The sequence below is a fragment of the Podarcis cretensis genome (genome assembly GCF_951804945.1).
Source record: "Podarcis cretensis genome assembly, chromosome: 1".
NCBI classification, from domain to species: Eukaryota; Metazoa; Chordata; class Lepidosauria; order Squamata; family Lacertidae; genus Podarcis; species Podarcis cretensis.
The window spans coordinates 53,416,710-53,438,856 of NC_137170.1; the positions used below are offsets into that span (position 1 = coordinate 53,416,710).

General features: G+C 43.3%; 1 protein-coding gene across 1 annotated transcript in view; it reads right to left on the bottom strand.

The window, feature by feature from the left end:
• LOC307202729 (transmembrane protein 263-like) overlaps window positions 1–22,147 on the bottom strand; it is a 315,941-nt gene that overhangs the window by 229,411 nt on the left and 64,383 nt on the right. The gene's annotated exons all lie outside the window — the stretch shown is intronic.

A 22,147-nucleotide genomic window follows, 5' to 3' on the forward strand; every position in this document is an offset into this window, starting at 1 on the left:
GGATGTTGTTGCCATGATACTTTCCGTACCAGTTTTGAAACCTTTTGATTTGAATTGGTCTGCTCTAGTGATTTGATGGTTTGCCAAGCAATTTTTGAACAGTTTAGGAATATTTCAATTAGCTAACTAGCATCTTAAGTCTGTACTTGACCACTACATGGCTTGTCACTGGATGAGGTACCATATAAGCCACTATAGCTAAACTCTCCCAAAAGAATGGGGTGGTTGTGTATGGAATTTCCATTAAGAAGGTATCTTAATGATATATGAAAACCTGTGTTCTTTTATTAAAACACACACACACACACACACACACACATTTTGACATAGTTTCTGGCAGCCTTCTTTCCGGTTCTACCTCCGAATATCCGTGCATATCATTCACATTGCTTCACAGACCTTAAATAGCTCCCCTAATCACACTTTAATTAAACTCCCAACGTGCACCTTCTGCTTCTAGTCTCGCAGTGTACCACTTTTCTTTCTGATTGTCAAGATTACACACCTCTCTTCCTTACCCTTGTCTCATTTAAAAACAATCTCTCCTCCCCTAACCCTCCTTTCTCTGCGCACTTTTCACTCACAGGATGAGGGAGCAGAGAAAAATGAATTAATGAAATGTCATAGTTCTACTCATGTGTGTTGCTGGTGCATAGATTCAAAACCCCTATCTGTAATATTTCTAGGTCTCAGAGAACAAAAATGCCCTGTCATAATCGCATCCATTTGGCAAGAAATGGCAGCTGGCCCATACTCAAAACAGAAGGTGACAAATGAACCCCAAAGCAGAAGGCCGCTTGTTTTGACATGGAACATGGACAATAATGGATTACATAGAAGAGGGGAAATGCCAGTGGTGTTGTTTATTTTAGCAGCTATATATTAATTTGTCCTTTTGGTAACACCTGTGCAGGTTGAGGATAAGGGAAGAGAGCTGGATGAGCAATGGAACATGAAAGCAAGATTCACACACCCCAGTCCAGCCCCACACAGACAGGCATGCTGAGGTCTAAGGTGGACACAGAACTCCAGCACACACTATGGCTCCACCCACCCCACACTGATTTCTCCCCACTGATTTCAATATAGGGATGGGTCCCATAGGCACACTCTTGCTGCATCTGCTGAAATCAATGTGAGTGTGTGGGTGCTATTGCATCTTATGGTACAGCCTCCACCCCACTTACACAGGGGTTACATAAGTGAAACCACATAAAGTGAGGAGCACCCTCTAAACACCCTGTCTGCTGCTCTTTCTTCAATCCGTACAAAAAAATACCGTATCCAAAAATATCCACAACTATAATTGAAGCTCTGGGGCTGGCAGGAGGCTGGAGGACACGAAGGAAAGCAGCAGCTGCTGCTGTGCTACCCCACACATCAGCTGTTAGGCGGGGAGGCTCAGCAGCATAAACACAGCGCCACTGTGCCTCTGGTCACTTCTGGGCTTCCTCTGCCCTCACCGACATCTTCTTCAGGCTCCGGGGAAGGTCTCCTCATGAGTCACAAGGAATCTCCATTTGTTTCCCGCCATTTCAGGGATTGAATTGAGTTGTTTATTTATTTCCCAGCACCACAAGTATACGCGGTTGTGTGCGCATCGATTGCACATAAGTGGAAGGAAGCCTGTACTTTAAATCAAAGATACACTAGATCTACCCGCTTCTTTTCTCCTCTTCCTTAATATAAACATTGGTTTTTCTTGCTGCTGTTGTTTAAAAAGATAAAGTTGTCCCATACTAGTGCAATGGGATTTCCTCAAAATCTGTTTTTTGGGTCCCCTCAACTCTCCAGAGAATATTTGTGGGGGTGGGGTTGTGGGGGGAGAAGAAAGGGAGAGGAAGTCTCATTGCACAGGTGGACACCTTCTCTGGATACAGCTCACATATTCCTAAAGATTTAGATATACCTCTTGCTGCTGACAATAACTTGGCCTTCTTACCTAAAGGTGCCAAACAAACAGTGTGCCTCACTCCAACACTATCAAAGATGCTCAGTCTGGAATAAGCTTTTTAAAGAGCTTAGCGGGGCATATTTTTTGAGGCATTTTTCAAAGGATTGAGGCATCGCGAATCAAGAGGCAGGACAAGGAATTCAATTAGGAAAGCACCGCTTGAAATATCTGCAAGATAAAATAGAAGTTAGCAGAATGCCAAGGGTTAGCAGGAGAGCCCTAAACAAATCTGACAGAGCCCATCACTCCTGTAGCTGAGGGAGCCCTGTGTCAATGCCGTTTAATTTTAGAACACTCCTTTGTTGTTTCAAAAGCAAATCGGTTGTGAATAAGATGAAAATCTGTTTTCGGCTTTGGCCTCACCCCTCCACACCTTCAATCCCAATGGGAGGTGGAAACTGACAGTTGTATAGAGAGCAGTAGGTACAACTGTCTGCGAAAGATCCAAGAGCATTGGCAGAAATGCACCTGCATGGACAGAATAGGAAGAGTTATTTATTTTGAACTAGGATATTCTCGGGACCCAATTATATTCATCAGAGACGGGGAGTTTGGAGAGGGCTGGCTTGCATCCTAATGTTGCACACACTTCTTTGGAAAGCTGCAGCCCTCTCTTGGTGCTCTCACCACCCAAGCCTAGCCACGTGGAGGAGGAAAGAGGGGAAACTGGTCTTTTTCTGGGTTGTTTTAAGTAGCACTGTGTTAAATTTGTACAAGCAGCCTGGTGTACTTTTGTTGAAATGCAGAGTGTGTGTTCAATAACTATTTAGACGATTTGCTAAGTTTCCTTCCTTTCAGATTGACGAGTGACTCTTGTTGCCTGGACTGCCTGCTATATAACTCAAATTCATCCATTTGAGTTACATGGAGCTGTCAGGGCTCCCCTCTCCAGATAAGACAGTTGATTCCCTTAAGAGGTACCTGAAATCATGCAGGACTAGAAGAAAAGCTTGGCTTGGCCCAAGTAAGATGCAACTGCTGATGGTGGGGAGCCAGGTGGCGGGTGTTCCACCTGAGACCCCAATATGTCTTAAAAACCAGATAGGATGGTGAGCCTCCTTGATCCAGCATGCACTAAGATACCCAGATAGCAACTGTCACCCACCCACCTGGCTGCCTGCTCAGCTGATTCATTAGTGAAGCCTCTTATGCGAGTATAAGAGACCTTGAAACCAGCACGCAGGCACTGGTTACTTTCTGATTAGATTATTGTAGACTGCTGTACACGAGGCTACCCTTGAGCTCACTTCAGAAACTTCGATGGGTATATTAGTAATTTGCCTTCATGGTTCCTAATTGTTGCTGGATGGAGGATAGTATGCTAGTATTGTGGAGACCACACCAGACTAGAAGTTAAATTCAAGATGTTAAATTCATGTTTACTGTTTGGATATGGACACTTTATAGAGAGCATCTGATAAATTGCCTTGGGCATCACAGTTGTCTGATAGGGCCTTGCGCTGGGTGCCTTCTGTAACTGAGGTAAAGATGGGTTCCAAAAGGCCCATTTTCAGTGGTTTCAAAACACTCTTCCCTGTGACAGCTTGGCTGCAAATTCTTTCCTAGTTTTTTTTTTTTTTTTAAAAAAAAGAATTAAGACCTCCTTATGCTGTTAGGCCTATAGAAAAGAAATTCTTGTTCTTCTGCTACTCCTATGTATACCTTCTATGAACTGTACATGAAGCAATAGCCAAATATACTTCCCTTATTGCGTGCCTGCAACATTCAAAGGCATGGAAACTCAACTCCCTCTTAACTATCATAAAGAAAAAAACACCTGCAAACTTCCATTAACTCCTCTCTTCCCTTTTAAAAAATGACCTGAGCTAGTGGCAGATCACCCCACCTTGTGGCAGTGAATTGTGTACTGTGTGAAACACTACAGTGGTGCCTCGCAAGACAAAATTAATCCGTTCTGTGAGGCTCTTCGTATAGCGGTTTTTTCGTCTTGCGAAGCAAGCCCATTGACAGCTTAGCGGATTAGCGCTATTAGCGGTTTAGCGGCTTTTAGCGATCAGCTGTTAAGGGCTTATCAGCAGATCAGATGATAAGCGGCTTAACGGCTTAGGAAAAGGGGGGGGGAAAGGGGGGAAAACCCGCAGGAACTCACAAGACATTTTCGTCTTGCAAAGCAAGCCCATAGGGAAATTCGTTTTGCGAAGCGCCTCCAAAACGGAAAACCCTTTCGTCTAGCAGGTTTTCCGTCTTGCGAGGCGTTCGTCTTGCGGGGCACCACTGTACTTTGTGTCTGGTTTTACCCTGACTGTCCTGCAATAATCTGCAAGAAGGAACATGCAAATCCCAAATGCTTGCATTTTTGTTTGCCTGCTTTTATTAGTCTAACTGGCTAGAGTAATACAACAACGAATCATCAGCCAGCCAGTGTGCTACGAGTCCAGCAACTGTACCATGGTCTTCCCGGTTGTAACATCAACATCAGCAGCTGCGGCTCCAGGAAACATTATGTCAAGGACCTTATTTACTGTTTGGAATTTCAGTATGATCTTCTAGTCACATGGAAAACTGGTAGCTCAGCCTCAGCTTGGCAGCTGATTTATTTCCTTTGCTGCTCAGAAGGGTCTTGCCTACCTACAACTGTGACAACAGCGAGAATGTTTACAAAGTGAGAATTAAGCATAAAAATAGCACACAGAATGCTTATGTTTATTTCACAGTCAGTTCTCTCATGAGCTCTCTGGCCAACTTAGCATTGCCAGCTGCTTTTGTGTGCAGAACTGCTCAGGAGAGCCAGCCAGCCTGGAACGGACCATGAAGACTAAGCTGCTTTCAGAGCCTTCAAAACAACAATATAACTACGTCTCTGAGATATTCTAGTCCTCTTCCACATCATCAAATACCATTACTGCCTAGCAAAGGTCACTTCACTCTCTTGATTGTACTCATTCCACATAACTGCAGCAGCCTCCTTCGGCTGCAAAGGAGTCTCATGTTGCCCGTTTCCCCCAAATGTGTAGCCGAATTCCTTTTGTGGGTGCCAAAACAATCTCTTCAAGGTACCACCTGTCTACAGGAGGAATGGAGTACCTTTTGCAACCTGAGGACCACAATATCTTCTGGGGAACCTTTCGAGGAGGATGGGGACATGCTCCTGATGGGTGGAGACACAAGCAAAAGTGGGCAGAGCAACAAATGTGGATTCATAGTAGGCTACTTTCTACACATGCACACACCCCCCCTTTATCCTCCATCCAGGCACATGAGAAGCATAATCAGAGTTCAAGGATACAGTCCAGCCAAGCATAAACCCCCAAGCAAGGAGCAAGGCAGGGGCAGTGAGGGGTGTAGCTACAGAAGGGGCATGGCTTGGGGAGAGCCTATAGGGCCACATTTGCCCCCCAGTCCTGAGGTATGTATATTTACGACAAAATTCTCCATTAAAGTTTGAAAGGAAGCAAAACTTCGGAGGAGGAAGGAAAAATGCAAAATACATTGAAATACACTGAGGCCTTTTGAACCTTGCAATTTATTACTACTACATGGATAACAAGTTACTATCTATAGAGAGAGTGTGTGTTCAGAGACTGTCACAGATATTACCTCACAATTTTTACCATAATCCCATGAACAGGTTCCTGTTATTACTATTCCCTTAATATCCACACATTATTATTCCTGAGGGCTGAGGGTGTGGGATTGTCCTTTGTTTAAGGACACTACTATTGAAATGCTGACAAAAACTGAGCTCATACCGATACTACATATGCTACTTTCTTCTTCACAGTCCTCTTGGCATTCATTCAGCTGTTTCTGAATATATGCTGTAAATTGGCTCCATAACACCAATAAGTCTTGTCAGCGTTTGAGCCCAAGCTCCGCAAGGCATATACAGAAGTGGTTAGAGATGCATATGTATCATTCATACCTTCTGGGTTTGCTGTAGTAAACATCAGTGTGGCACCGGCAACCCAGCTTGCTATGCAGAGCATGTAGCCATCTTCTGTACCCTTCAACTCAGTGGAGAGGACCCTGCCATTTTTTACACAATCAGCTCAGGATGCAAAGAGGCTAGTCAGAAGAGAAAACTGAGAGGTGATATGATAGCTATCTTCAAACATCTACATGGAAGATGGGGCAAGCTTGTTTTATGTCCCTCCAGAGTGTGGGACCTGAGCCAATAGATTCAAACTGTGAGAAATAATATTCTGACTAATCTTTAGGAAGAACTTTCTGATGGTAAGAGTTGCTTGGCAGTGGAATAGATGACCTCACTGGAGGGTTTAAAACAGAGGGTGGGTGGCCATCCATCAGGGGTTCTTTAGCTACGATTCTGGCATCACAGGGGGTTGGGTTAGAATACTCTTTTGGCTCCCTTCCAACTTGACAATTCTGTGATTCTATGAATCTCTCTTTTTCAAGACACTCCCATCTTTGGACCCCACTTTGAACTTTTAAACATATTGCAGTCTGGAGTGAATGAAGGAATGTGTGACTTTCACAATATCCGGCACTAAGGGAGAAACTGATGGAGTTAGCTTCATAATACACACTGCTAAAGAAGAAAAGACTGCTTGTAGCTTTCAATCTGCAAGATGTTCTAGAAGAAGTAGGTAAGCATATTATCTAAATGTACCAGGGAAGCGAGTTAAGAGTACAACACTGCCAAAGGCAGAACTGAAACATTAATGGCAATGAATCTACAATTGTTAATATGAAAATGAGCTAAGCTATGCTCCTTGATCTGCACTGTAGACATTTTTCAGTGTTTCAAATCACTAAATCTGTAATATCTACAGTTGAGAAAACAGGCGGTCCAGTCTCACAATGACCTCAAAGTTCTAACTTAGTAAGAACTATTTATTCACAATTCCCAACTGATATGTTGGTGTCAAGTATTTCTCGACACTGTTTCTCCACTGTTGAACTGTAGATCATTCTGTAAGTGTTGTATTTGATCCCTGTGTCTAAACACACTATACACCCAAATGATTAAGTGTATTGAATAGAATGGAAAAGAGCTGAACATGTACCCAACTGGGCCTCACAACTACCAAAGGGGTCTTGCAGCATAATCGTAAACATATTGACTCACATGTAAATCCCTCTGCATTCCATAAAATTTGGTGAAGGTGACTGCTCCATTTGCATCCTTGGTACTGTCCAATTCCCATCTTCCCCTTGGCTGGAAGCCAACAGAGGCCTAGACTTTAACTGGGAGGCTTGACTCAAAGAATGAGCAATTCATGCATTCATCTGTAATATACCCCAAATCTATGTAGCCCATGAAAACAGCCACAAAACCCAAACTGAGATGATGACCTGCCTTGTGATATCTATGTTTATATATTTTATAGGAAAAGGGCAGTAGTCTGGATCTTAAAAATCACTTAGCAAAGCATGCCTGTTGAAATTACTTTATAAATGGCAGTATAAACTGGAGCAATTTATCCAGAAAATCTTTTCTTGGTTTTCTAGTTGACCTTTAAAGCCTTCTCTTCCCATGCCAGGGCTGAAAAATCCCAGGGCGGAAGCTAATCAACAAAATTATTTGGCTCAGCTCTCAACGTGACTCTGTCAGAGCACTGGAATTGCAAGGTCTTTGTCTAAAGTGGTTTTACAATTGACTGCTGAGCACATTGGGCCCAGGGCGCAGTGGAGGGGACTCACTGACATGCTCTTACTATCACCTTAGGCTTGCTTTCCAGGGTAGACTTGAATATATTGTGCTTTGGTCTGTTTTGCTCCCCTTGTACTGCTTAATGAGATGTTGCTGTACAATACACATGGTGGGAGGGAGTCCAAAGGAAATAAGCAAGTTCTTGGGAAAGTTTGGTTCTTCCCTGGAGCCCGAGGACATTCCATGATGTGGCGCAGCCATGTCTTGGGTGCATACAGATTACAGGCCCCTTCCTGTATTGCTTTATTAACAGGATAGCCCCTGCCCACAGGCCTGCATTCAAAATGAGATGGCACAAGAGGAAAAAGTGTTGGGAAGGAAGGAGGAAAACAGGCAACCCCAGGTACTTTAGTTACAAAGTTCTTCTCAGGACCTGCTGGGTGGATACAGTTCAGGGAGAGGAGGAACCCAAAGGAGCTGGTCTCGCCCTGCTTCTCTTCACTCCTTTTGCTATTCATGTGAAGGGGGCTCTCGTGTTCCAGGGGTAGTGGGGGTGCATCACCAGCCATGCCACTAATTTCTCAAGGCTCCCTGGCCCCATCGCTCCACTCTCCAAACTCTTGATGGACAGCCTATGCATGTAGGCTTCCTGACATTCTGAGACCCTGCTCTCCCCCATCTGCACCTGAAGCCTGTGAATTATGTGTGAAGGGGGGTTATTACATCATTGCTTATGAGCAAGAGAGCTGCTTCCTCCCTGCCCATGCTATGCCGCGACCCTAAAAGTGGTGTTCAAACAGCAAAGCAAGGCCCAGAATTGTTTGGGAGCTGAAAAAGATTAGTAGAGAAAATGTTTGTCAGCTACGCCACCACCACTCTTTCTCTCACACACAAGCACATCTTGGGAGTCTCAATTGACCACTCAACTGCATTTCCCCCCGGCTGAACCTCTTTGTAGATGCTGCCCCCACTGACATAAAAACATAACGAGCCCTGCTGAATCATCACATCCAATTGGATGCCTAGGCAAAGCCTACAGAGTCCTGTGCACTTTCTATACATATATATTTCATAGAATCATAGCATCATAGAGGTCATCTAGTTTATGGGTAGATAAGCTAAGGCCCAGGGGCCGGATCTGGCCCAATCGCCTTCTAAGTCTGGCCCATGGATGGTCCAGGAACCAGCATGTTTTTACATGAATAGAATGTGTCGTTTTATTTAAAATGCATCTCTGGGTTATTTGTGGGGCCTGCCTGGTGTTTTTACATGAGTAGAATGTGTGCTTTTATTAAAAATGCATCTCTGGGTTATTTGTGGGGCATAGGAATTCGTTCATTTTTTCCCTTCAAAATATAGTCCGCCCCCCCACAAGGTCTGAGGGACAGTGGACTGGCCCCCTGCTGAAAAAGTTTACTTACCGGTACCCATGATCTAGGCCAACCCTCTGCAATGCAGGAATCTCAGCTAAAGCATCCATGACAGATGGCCAGCCAACCTCTGCTTGAAAACTTCCAATGAAGGAGAGTCCACAACCTCCCGAGGGAGACTGTTCCATATTTGTAAATAAAAAAAGGATAAGGGGTGGGCAACAGCATGACACGTCTTGCGAATAAGTTCATTTGAATCCAGCCCCATGGATTCACATAACCACATTGTTTGGAAATCCAAACAGCACAGTAGAGCTGTTTTAGAACCCTCTATCATGTCCCAAAATGGTGAACCAAATCCCTAGAACACTTCAGGCTGAATGTTAACAATAAAAAGGGGGGTGGAGTTTGGAAAGACCTCCATTTGTTATAGTCTTAAACCTGAGCGCAGGAGATATTATGAAGACATAAAATAATATGATGAAATCTAATCTAATCTGAATGTGCAAGGCAGATTTCTGGTTACACCAAGGAACAAATAAACAATAGTAGTGATCCCTGGCCCGCAAAAAAAGAAGAAAAAATCTTTTATTTTTCAATATAAAGACGAGTTCTGCCTTCCTTAATATTTTGAAGAAGAAAAAAGAGAATTGTTTATCTTAGTTACTCTCGTTGCAACTGTTTTGCAGCTAGCACAGTCCAATCTAATATCGTCTGCATGGCACTACCTACATTCCATCTTAAGTCTGTTACAAACTACAGACTTTGGAGTAATCAATCAATCAATCAATCAATCAATCAATTGCCTTTCTGTTTCTTTCTGCTTCCCCTTTATTTATCTGGCTTAACTTCCAGTCTGAAGAAAAGTTCCTAGGACTCAAAACCTCTCTATACTAGTTTTGGATATTTTAGTAGGTCCTAATAAAGATACTGTGGATTTTGATTCCCCACTCCAATGGGCCAACTCAGCTGCCTAAAACTTTGAAAATACCCCCCTGCCCGATGCTCACAGGTTTAAATGAAATGTTCCCGATTGCCTTATCCTTTGCTTGATAAAGGTCTTTGTTGTTATCGTATTCGTCAGCATAAGACTCAAAAAGCCGCAGGTAGCACCATAACTAACAGACCAGCGCTGTCGTTGAAGAGATAATGTAACGTATAGCCGAGCTCTGCAGGGCTTGATTCCTGTGGATGCAATGGGAGCGAGAAGAAGTGCAAAATAGACATTTTATTTCAGTCTAATCTACAGCGTGGAGTCTGCAAAACTACATTGATATGCTGATGCAAAGATAAGATTACAGGGAGGCTTTTAAAATATGTCTGCAGGAGTGGAAACATGGATCCGTTTTTTGTTTGTTATTTTTTTAAAAAGCCACGTGGCACAGTATACATTGTAAGGTAAAGGTAAAGGTACCCCTGCCCGTACGGGCCAGTCTTGACAGACTCTGGGGTTGTGCGCCCATCTCACTCAAGAGGCCAGGGGCCAGCGCTGTCCAGAGACACTTCCGGGTCACGTGGCCAGCGTGACATCGCTGCTCTGGCGAGCCAGAGCCGCACACGGAAACGCTGTTTACCTTCCCGCTGGTAAGCGGTCCCTATTTATCTACTTGCACCCGGAGGTGCTTTCGAACTGCTAGGTTGGCAGGCGCTGGGACCGAGCAGCGGGAGCGCACCCCGCCGCAGGGATTCGAACTGCCGACCTTTCGATCGGCAAGTCCTAGGCGCTGAGGCTTTAACCCACAGCGCCACCTGCGTCCCCTACAGTATACATTGTAGGCATCTTCTAATCTGAAAGATGTGGAGGACAAAAATCTGAGGAAATGAGCCAGGTTCTCAATTTTAGCTGTGACTTTTCAGAGGGTAGTGGTTGCAGTGATCAAACTGCAGCAATTCAAATAATATGATTATGAGTGTTTAACTGTAGCCAGTTCGAAAGGATAAAGGGATAGGTAATCAGATACCTAATTGGAAATTAAAGAACAATGTAAATAGTCTTTTACATTACGCAGGCTCCATATGTATTAATAATGTTTAACCTTCTCCCATTTTTCTGGAGTTAGAACTCAACCCCAGGAACATTTTTCACTCTGCAATTCACACATATTTAGACCTACAGGATTGTTGTTTAGGCCATTGACACAAATTGTCACCAGTGCAACATTCCCAATTTTTGGGCAGTTACCCCTTACCATTTTCCTTCAGGGAACAAAAACTGCCCCAGAAATGCATTGAATTTTGCCATTGGGGCATGTTTGTTAGCGCAGCTAATGACAGCAGATAGGGTAGTCAAACACCCCATCTTTTTTCCACAGGGAAATAGTCAGCAAAAGGTCAAGAAAGTGTCAGTAAGTTGGGCACAAACCATATAGTGTTGTTTGGAGACAGTTTCCTAACCAAGGACAGTTTTCCTAAAAGTGTTGCAATGGTGTTAGAAAAACACCCTGCAAAACCGTTAATGTTCGTTTATTCATTCTCAGTTGTAAAAAAGTTTTTCTAGACAGTTTACAATATTTCCACAAAGGTTATTGTGCAGAAAATAATCTACCTCCTCTGCAGAAAAGTTTTCTGGCTCTGGGTGTTTGGGAAGTGTCAAACATACTTCATCTGACACCATAGACACAAATAATATTGGAGGGGGGGCTATAGTTTACCCCTCCTCCCAAAATTTGGAAATCTCATTGGGCACACACACCGGAAACCATTAGTGTGATTTTCTTGCCCAGCTTTGGATGAAAGTTAAGACTAGCTTTTCATGGACAGATGAAGCAGGCAAGGTCTTAGGATGGGGTTAAAAAGACTACCGGTACATTTGTTTTTAAAATATGAAACCCTAATGCCTTAAACATAGGCAGCCAAAAATGTAATTTTTAAGAACAAGTTTACGTCCCTCAACATTGGAGGCAAAAATAAAAATTGAGATTGAGGCAGTATTTTTTTTTAGAAAAATCAGATCTCTGTGATCTCAGGGACCTGATTATAAAATGATATATTCTCAGTATATATATTTTTTCTTATTAATTTTGCAAAAAGGAGCATTTTAATGGTTTTAAAGCAACCCGAGGACATCAAAAAGAGAAGTACAAAACCTGGAATATATAGCAGCTTTATTTACACCCCCAGCTTATTACTTAAAAATACAGCTGGAACATAAAAAGTGGAATTGTCAAGCATTCACATTTTCAAAAAGCTTTTGCTAAAAGTTCAGAAGATGCTGTTAATGAACATTTGAGGCAGTTTTGGTGAGAGACTCTTGAGACCAGGGTTCTGTTTTCTTGCAGATTCCTTGCGTGACCTTGAACATATCACTTGATAATCTGTGCCACAAATTCCCTCTCTGCAAAGAAAGAGAGAGGAGTTACTAATACTTTCTCTTGGCACCTTTCATCTTCTTTGTCTTGTTAAACTGCAGACTCAACAGGACACAGGCTTCAAGTTCTTTCCCCTTTGATGAAATCTTTCAAAGTCTTTTGTGAAAAATTAACTTGAATGTGACACAGGGAGAACTGACGCTTCTTCACAGGTACCTGATGAAGCTAAGGATATATTTTTTCGGAGGTACCAAGGCGAGTACCACCGATGCAGAGAAAAAAACACACACACACACACACACACACACACACACAGAACCAGGGTGCTATGCTCAACTGCCTGACATTTTCAACTTAACAAATATTTTCCCCAGGAGAAACCTATCTGATTTCTGCCCTAGTAGAAGCTGCTATCTCCCCCACACAAGCAATACCTTGTGAGGCAACAGACAGCTGTTTCAACAGTATTTAATTTACCTGGGAGATGAAGGAGACGATGAAAAATCAGCATCTGAGGCAGTGCCAGGATTGCTAAACAAGATAGATGTAAAATAATTCAAGGTTGTGCCCTGAAAGTTTTTCTTCTGGCGAGATGGATTATTAAGAACAAAACGAGGGCCGTCAGTGATTGATTAATTCAGCATGTGTCCCTTTAATGCTTGCTCTTACCCATGACCTGCTCTGCACTTTGTCTTCTGAACATTCCCTTTTACAGAAACCAGCCAGGCTGACGAAACTTACCTGTACACAAGCAAGAAAATGCCATTGCTGTTGATGCTCTAAAATAAATAGATGTCTTGGAACAAGAAGGTGAAGAGACACAGCATTTTACTGCTTGGATCCAGGTAAGCATAGCCAGTGCCCATCCATAATTAATCATTAATTTAAAAATCAATTAATTAATTTGTGGGTTGCCTTGACATGTGCATCAAGGGGATTTGTAGTTCTTTTAAAAAACGGTACCAAACAAATAACAAGACAGGTCAAAAAACAATGCAAAATGAACATCGAAGGCAGAGACCTTTTCATCCAGCTAGATAAGCTTGTCAAAGCAAAAACGCCTTTCATTGTTTACGGAAAATACAGATAGTGGGCACCTGTCAAATGTGAGCAAGGATCCTGCTCTACAAAAGAGAGGCAGCCAGCTGCACCGAAAGCCCTGCTCCCAGTTACTGTGACTTCTGATATTTGGGGGAGCTTGGCATTGTCAGAGAAGCCTCTCAAAGGGTGCAGAATCAAGCTCAGCCCCGCTAAAGCACTGCAGGGGCAGTGGAGGCCCTACAACAGGAAACAGGAGGATGGGGCAGTAGGGCAGTGTCCCCATTTCAACCTGCCATCCTGCAACCTGTCACCAGGATCGTTGTTGCTATGGAGTGAAGGAAAAGCAAGGACAGGCTCTGTTCTCCTGACCTCTCAGCTTGTTCTGCTGCAGCGCCAACAACCCAAATGATGGCCTGTGAGACAGGTAAGGGAACCTTTTGCTCACACTACATGCCCTACAACCTGTCTCCCATTGGCAGATGGAACAACCACTTTGAAGAGTGAAGTAAGGTGCCTGGAGGCTCAAACCATGGAGCCTGGCATCACAGCCCAGGTAGCTTATTGTCTGCACCTTTCAGATAGCTTGAAGGATGGCAGGAACACCAACGTTTTGCTGCTTCATGGCACCATCCAAAGAATGGCAGGAAAAAAGACTGGAGCTGAATCAGGTGGCCAGGAGAAGTCTGTTGACCTTACACTGAAACTGTCCTAGCTTGGCCTCCCAGCCTGAGCAACTCAGGGCCCAGGTACAGACTCCTGCACCCACTTCTCCCATCCAGAATCTGATCCTTTGTCTCTACTGGAGTATGTCACCTGCCCCTGGTTTCTATGAGCTTTGTCTACTTGCCCCAGAACCTGCCACTTAGCTGCCTGTAGCCCTTGGGACCTCTGGTTGTTGCTTCTGGATTTGATCTGCACCTCTCTTGGCCTATGCTTTCTGCCTGTGATCTCCCTGGGACATGACAGTTTGCCGTCAATGGTTATATCTTCCCTCCTCATGGTTAGTGTGGATAGCATAACTGCACATAATGCAGACAACACCTGTCACAGGCTGGAGAATGACAAAACTCGGAACTCCGAACTAATTACACATACGTAATCATTTTTATACAGTGGTACCTCTGGTTATGAACTTAATTCGTTCCGGAGGTCCATTCTTAACCTGAAACTGCTCTTAACCTGAGGTACCACTTTAGCTAATGGGGTCTCCCACTGCCGCTGTGCAGTGCGATTTCTGTTCTCATCCTGAGGTAAAGTTCTTAACCCAGGTACTACTTCTGGATTAGCGGAGTCTGTAACCCGAGGTGTTTGTAACCTGAGGTACCACTGTACTCTCCAACTAGATTTCAGTGCTTTGAATGCAGAGCATGCAGTATACAGAGATGCTCCTGCTTAAATGCTGAGCTATAGTTCAGTGGTAGAAGACGTACTTTCTGTAAAAAGGTCTCAGGTTCAGTCCTCCAGTTAAACAATCTCAAGAAACAGCCTGGCAAAGAGATACTGGGGAGCTGCTGCAGCCAGAGTAGGGAATGCTGGTACAAATGAACCAATGGGCTGAGTCAGTGTAAGCATCTTCACATGCTCATGACTCTTCATTTATCCTGAGTCTCTGGTCCAGAGGTTGCCAACCTTTACGAGCCTGTGGTGGCCACTGGATTTTTGAGTGAGTGTTTTTGGCACCACTCTACTAGTCACCTCTCTACTCCTTCCCCTATATCAGTCCCCCCTTGCAAGAGACACAAAGCAAGAAAGCACTGCTCACAAACATTGCTTTTCCATGGAATCTAGGTAAAAACTGGATCCTGCAGAATAAACCTGAGCCTGGAAAATCGCTTGAACCTAAAAGAGGAAGTGGGAAAGAGAGTTTACTCTTGCAGTTTCCTCCTTCAGCTCTGTGAGCTTTTCAAAAGAGATGGTGATGAGTGGGCAGGGCTCAGAGGCTTCATGGATCCCAGGGGAAGACCTCAAGGGCGCTATCGTGGCCACAGTTGCCAGGTTGGCCTCCCAAACCTTTCTCTGCCCTGGCAGGCTGCATTGAGCCACACTTACCCACACTCAGAATCAACTCTCCAAGATCCCAGTTCACATCCTCACAAATGGTTAAGCAAGACACACATCATCCCTTTCCCGGAACCCACCAAACTCCTATTATCATCACTGGTTTGGTTTCATAGCATCTTGGGTTCCACTCATTCTTTTAAAACCTGGGCCTTGCGTGTATATCTCTGAGGAGGCATGCATCCAGCATTTTCCTACTTCTGATGAAGTAAGCTAATGCCAGCATTAATTTGTCAATCTTTAAGGTGCCAGAAGACACTCTTTATTATTTCTGCAACAACAGACTAGTGCGAACTCTGTATAGCATCCGACCTCACATTCTCCTTTTGTCCCCTGCTGTTCCTGAGCACCAAGGGAAACCAGATCAAAGCAACACTCGGAAAATCCTCCCCACCTCCTGCTGTACCCAAAGAGCTGCCCCATACAATATTATGCATTAAAGGCTGTTGTCTAAAAGGTCCCTGGAGCAAAGTTGGGACCTAGCAAATTTCAAAGAAAAACTAATCTAGGAACCTAGAAAGCAATTATTCATATGTCTTTCAAACACAAACATATAGCAGTTTATAGAAATGCACACAAAGAGACACTAGGGAAGGGCCTTTCATATTTCAATTGTGCAGTTCTATCGACTCCTTGCAGTTAACAAGATTTCAGTGAGACACGCAGGCACAGCAGACGAGCTGGTGGTGGCATCACCATTTCCCATAAGCAAATCAAGAGTGCTCAATTCAAGCAGTGAAATTAAATTCCTATACACAATAAAGGCATTTGGGGATGCTTAGGGTTCATGCTGGAAACAGAATTTTTAGCACTCACATATGCTTTTCCCCCTCTTGAGAACCCATAGCCAGTTCTGAGCTGGCAGCTCAATGCAATTAATTCTCTTCTTCCTCCAGTTTCTTCAGAAAATGAGGGATTCTTCAAAGCTCTAGCACCAGGCTCTCTTCAGGCACTAGAATCATAGTCAGCTTAATAGTCAAAACATTATAAGGAAGCAGGAATAGGAAGGCAGGGAGGGCTTTGGGCCAGGGCCCCTCTCTCATGCATAATGTTTCAACATTTTGATATATGTCACCCTGGCCTCCTTTGGGAGCAAGGGCAGGATGCAATTTTTTTTAAAAAAAACAAACAAACAAATACCATGTCCATCAATAAATTGATTTTTCCCTTCCCCCCTTTTTTTAATCTCCACCCTTCAATGGCGAATTGGCAAAGTAATGCAAAGCAGGTGAGCTGGCAGGAGGGGCATGGGTGCCTGGAGGGACCTTCAGGTCATCATCAGGCATGCAAAAGAGGCAAAGTCCAATTTGCAAGTATTTGCAGGAATTGTCTTAATCACTTACCCCCCTTCCATTTTAAGAATTCTTACTCAGACTGGGTGCATCTTTCATTATTCACACGCTGAATTGGAGTTTGGTTTTAATGATGTAGCAAAATATTCCCAGGGATGTCAAAATGTAAGTATCTAAGTAGAGCCCTGCTGGTTCAGGCCAAAAGCCTCATTTGCCACCATTTTCATTTTTTCCTCCATATCCCAGATATGCCAATTTTAACATGTTGATGTTTCAAAAACAGCATCAATAATTTTGCTGCTGCTGAAAGATTCAAGACAAACTTTACACTTGGATGCCTTACAAGTTCTTTAGAAATCCCAATAGCAAAGCAGAGAGACCTGAGAGTGAGAAAATGCCTATTATGTCTTTAATTGCTTTGGTTAGATCCCTTAGAAATTCTACTCCTGTAGGGCGAGTTGCTTTTACATTTAAAACGGCATTTAATTTTCTGCAGGTAGAAACCAGAGGGCTAAGATATTTGTGGAGAGACTACCTGCCCAAATCAAGTCAGCTCAGTGAATAGCACTCAGCCTCCAGCAAGATGCTATCTGCTTAGGGAAATTCTTCGCATACAGAATTTTCATCTAAGAAAAGAACGAGCTTTGAGCTTCAGGATATAGCTGAGGTCCACTTTGTACTTTGTTCTTGGCTGCTGGATTTCTGTGCGCGCGCGCACACACACACGCACACACACACCCTCCCAAACATGGACTTCTTACAAAGCAGTCCATTACCAACTTTTGACAGGCGAAAAGGCAATTTATGCAACCGAGGTGCACAAACAAGTCTGCAAAGTCGTTTCTGATGCCGAAGAAATTAAAATGTAGAACCTTGAAGTCCTGATTGATACGGTGAATGGAAAATAGCAGCAAACTTGGCTGGCTGCGTGAGGCGCTGGGCTTAAACAACACGGCATGTCAGTTTAATGAACATTTCGAGGCATCACCACCGAGCAGCAGGAGCCCGGCGAGCAGGAGGAGATCTGTTAAAAACTCTATTTATACTGTACCTGTAAACTGACAATATAATCACATTCTCACTTTGCATTGGCTTTCATTATCAGGATGACATTTCTGCGACAAAGCCTCTAATTGGTCAGCAGATAATGCACGGTGCAGAAATATCAGAAGAATCTCCCTTCCAAAGAAAGAAAAAGTAGGAGATTCTCAATCCAAAAAATATTTGATTTTGCTTACTTTATATGGGCTTGTTTCATTTTGGGCTCCCAAAGATGCTGTTCACCTTGTGACCTGGCACAGGTGAGGACTCAGAGGCAGCCACCCACTCTCAAACAAGATGGCTGGTGGGATTTAGGCTCAGCTTGTTGTAAAGGGAATGCTGAGGAGGAAGAGCTCACCCGGTGGAACACAGACACAGCAATAGCCTCCCCAGCAGTGTGGTGTAGTGGTTAAGAGTGGTAGTCTCGTAATCTGGGGAACTGGGTTCGCGTCTCCGCTCCTCCACATGCAGCGACTGGGTGACCTTGGGCCAGTCACACTTCTCTGAAGTCTCTCAGCCTCACTCACCTCACAGAGTGTTTGTTGTGAGGGAGGAAGGGAAAGGAGATTGTTAACCGCTTTGAGACTCCTTAGGGTAGTGATAAAGTGGGATATCAAATCCAAACTCTTCTTCTTCAGCAGCAGCAGCAGCAGCAGCAGCAGCAGGATCACTGGTGCTTACTGGGATGCTGAATGGGAAGGGAGAGACAGTGGCAAGGTCAGCACTGGCAGGTACACCAGTGGGTGTTCTTGGTATACAGCAGCGACGTTGCAGACAAGAGACTATTGCTATGGCTCTGGCCCACAAGGTGTGCTGCTCTTGGGCAATGAAGACATGAGATAGCCAACTATTTTACAACACACACTCACACACAGAAGTTTTGCTTCCCCACTTGAGATTTCATATTGATTTTCTATCTGCTACATCACACCTACATGGTTGTTGACACCTCCAAAGGCCTTCCTTATGAAGAAGCCATGCTGATTCTTTCTTAGTAAGGCTTGTTCTTCTATCTGTTTAATAAATCTTGCATTAACAATGCTTTCCCCCACCAATGCACCTAGAACTTAGGTAGATGAGCCTGTAATATCTCCCTGGAATCCGTTGCTTATAATTGGTGTTATATACCAATATTCTGATAAGGAGGCCAATTTAATGATGAGTGACATATTTTATTTTATTTTTTTGGTAGAACAGCAACAAATAATTTCACTCTTGAGAAATATACCATGCAGAACCAATGACGGGGTTTTTTTTAGCCATTTCCTGACACTTCTGTTCAATGTCATTCTTCAGATACTTTATCTGAAAGAAAGGTGGTTCAGGGGTCTGTATCTGCCCAACATCTCCTGCAGTGAAGATGGACGCAAAGTTCATCACTCTATCTCCTTTTGTAATCTATTCATGCCATTGTTGTCAAATCTCAACAATCTTCATGGCTCTAGGTAAGGAATAGCTTGATGGATTTATGAATATATCTGTGTGCACAAAGGAAAGGAAATGCCACTTTTCATAGATAGTGGCCTACTGTAAACCAAAAGACAGAAAACTGGAGATCAAGCTAGTCCTTTCACCCCTATTTCTAATCCAGGAGTCTCAATATCCTATGACCAGAATCAAATGTTGTTGCTCTGCAAATGGATGAAGCTTCTGTTCATAGAATGACAGATGGGTTCTTCCATGAGTGTATCTCTCTTTCTGTGAATGGAAGCTGACTGTGTGAGGCATTAGGCAGCAGAGCGATCATGTTGGAACCCGCCTTTTATTTTCAAAGGCCCTGAGGGAGCTTACATCTAACATGACTGGCTGGAAGCAAATTATTGTTCATGTTAATGAGAAAAGGATATTCATGCTGAGACCAGTTTAGGGTGGGTTTCCAGGGGCATTTGTCTGGCCACTGCTGGACTTTTTGGACCCTTGGTCTGATCAAAACAAGGCCTCCTCTTTTATTGTTACATTTGTAAGAATAAAAATTAAGCATCAGCTTCGATTGAGATTTTAGCTAAGAATAGTCTTGCACCTATCATATATGAAACACTCTGCAGCTCCTCATGAATTGTTCTGAAGTTATATAGACAGTTCAGAGTAATAAAAAAAGAAAGTCCACAATGTAATGCCTTTCTCAAAGCAACAATACTCTGCAGCACCGTTTGTGTTATTCTAGTGGTAAAAACACAACATTTTGTTTTTCCCATCTGCACAAATTAAGGGCAATCAAAAAGCTGCTGAAGAAATGGACACACAATCTTCTTCCTACTCGACAAAGCACCGCAGATTGACAATATGAAAAATAGGAAGTGTCAACGTGTTGCCAGCTCCCATATATTAATTTAAGCCCTTTCCTTGTGGCTTCTCATAACTTCATGAAGAAGAGAAGGCAGCTGCCACTTCTAATGTGACACACATCATCAGCTAGATGCAAAGGCAGGCACATTCAGCTCCGGACTGCACGCAGACTTTCACTGGCAGGCTTGATATTCCTGCCTTTCGGATGGTCAAAAACAATACGGTATTGATAAATGTAACAGCGAAATAAGATAATATGGGGTGAATCTAGCTGCCATGAAAAGCATAAACGCATTGCAGGCAGCGGCATGTAACACCAGCCCTACTTGGTGCAGGTTCCTCAGTTGTGAGTCCAGTAGAATGATGGCTTAGCTCTGTAACAGGTGAAACTTGTATTTGCAGTAAACTTAAATGTGGTGTAGCAAACACTAGATACTGCTCTCCTGTGAACTTCAATTTACCTACCTATCTGTCACAGGTGAAAAACCTTTAGATCAGGCAAAAGAAACTTGTGTCCCTCCCAGGGCTGGTGCACAAGGGATTGGGCTGCCACTCTGACTTCTGCTGCCACCCCATTGCAATACATATTTCGTAAAATTCCATGGACATCGTTTCACCTCCAATTACTGGTTTGCTCTGTTGCTATGGAATTGTTAGCTCTACCTATCCCTCCACGCATTGCTGCAGGGTTCTGGCTGGTGATTTGAGTATTTTCTGGTTGTTTATTTATGGAACATTCTATTCTCACTCTCTTAATACCGATAATGGTGTTTGCACTGGCTTCCAAATATATATGTAATGTTTACAATAAATAATTTTCCTGCTGCGCATGTGTGTCTTGGGTATGTGATTATAATTTTTTTTAAAAAAAACTTAAGCAAAAAAAAAAAAAAGCGTAGCTTTTAAAGCCAAACACAAAACAGCTGTTCACTAATAAGCATTATTGCTGGCATGCTTGTGAAAGTGAGGTGAGGGAGGTTGGAACAAGTTCCCGCTGTGCATAACTGGAACAACCACTGCTGCTTATTCTTAATATCTGCCCAGGTCCCAGGGCAGGTTACAGCAATTAAAACACGATGTGTGCTCTCCTGCTGTGTAGAGAGAATGGAATAGCCCTCCAGATTTTTGCTGTGTTTAAAAAATAAGTATGTTGCTGTAGGCATGCACAGATCCACTGACTCTGCAATGTGAACAAACAGCAAAGCACATTAAAAGCAAGACAAATGGCGCGCGCGCACACACACACCATCCCACCCTTCATCATGCAGTGTGTACACATTAGAAATGAGAGATTATATACACAGTGAAAAATGTTATGAGAGACTGTAGAAGGCTGGTTTAGAAAGAGAACTGGGGAAGAAAAGCAGAACGCTTTTGCTTTTGGGCTTCCAATAGGCAAATGGTTCGCTACTGTGAGGTAACAGTGCTGGACCACACAGGCCCCTGGCCTGATCCAGCAGACTCTTCTTATGATGAGACCAGATTTGCATGAATTGCAGGATAGTTCACAAGGTATTTACATATGCCACTATGGAGAGAGTGATCCAGTGTTAACTCTTCTCAGCCATAATGTCTGCCCTGTGCTGGCCAAACAGATGTATCCTCAAATCTGGAGAATTACCTCCTCTCAAGCAGCAGACTTTAAGATCTTTATTAGAGGCCATTCTCCAGGTTCTCTGACCTAATGAGGTGAGGTGAGGTGAGCAGTTACTTGAAAGAGAGACTTCTCAGAGGTGGCGCCCCAGTTACAGAATGATATTTCCAGAGAGGGTCACCTAGAGCCTACATTAGGATCAGCATCTGGCAAAGAGCTTTTTATTCTTCCAGGACTTCTAATAATTGAGGTTTAGTGAATTTTAGTTCTTAGTTCTATTTTGTTTCCCACTTTGTTGGTTTTAGTGCTTTAAAAAAGAATGTTTTTATTGATCTTAGCTGCTCTGTGATGTTTTTAACACTGGATTTTTGCTAACATTTTTGCTGGTGATAGCTTTTATTTTTTACCGTATTTGTATTTTATTGATTTTAAGTTTGTGAACGGGCCAAAGGACATGGTTAATTGGGCAGTATATAAATGCCCTAAATAGATAAATGAAAATCCTCCCTTGCATCTAACCATTCCACATGGCTGAAAAGGAGACTGGGCATCAGATAAACTCATTTTTCCACCATCTATAGGCTGCTTTAATCAGCTACTATTCAGTCTTCTCATTTAATTCTCAGTA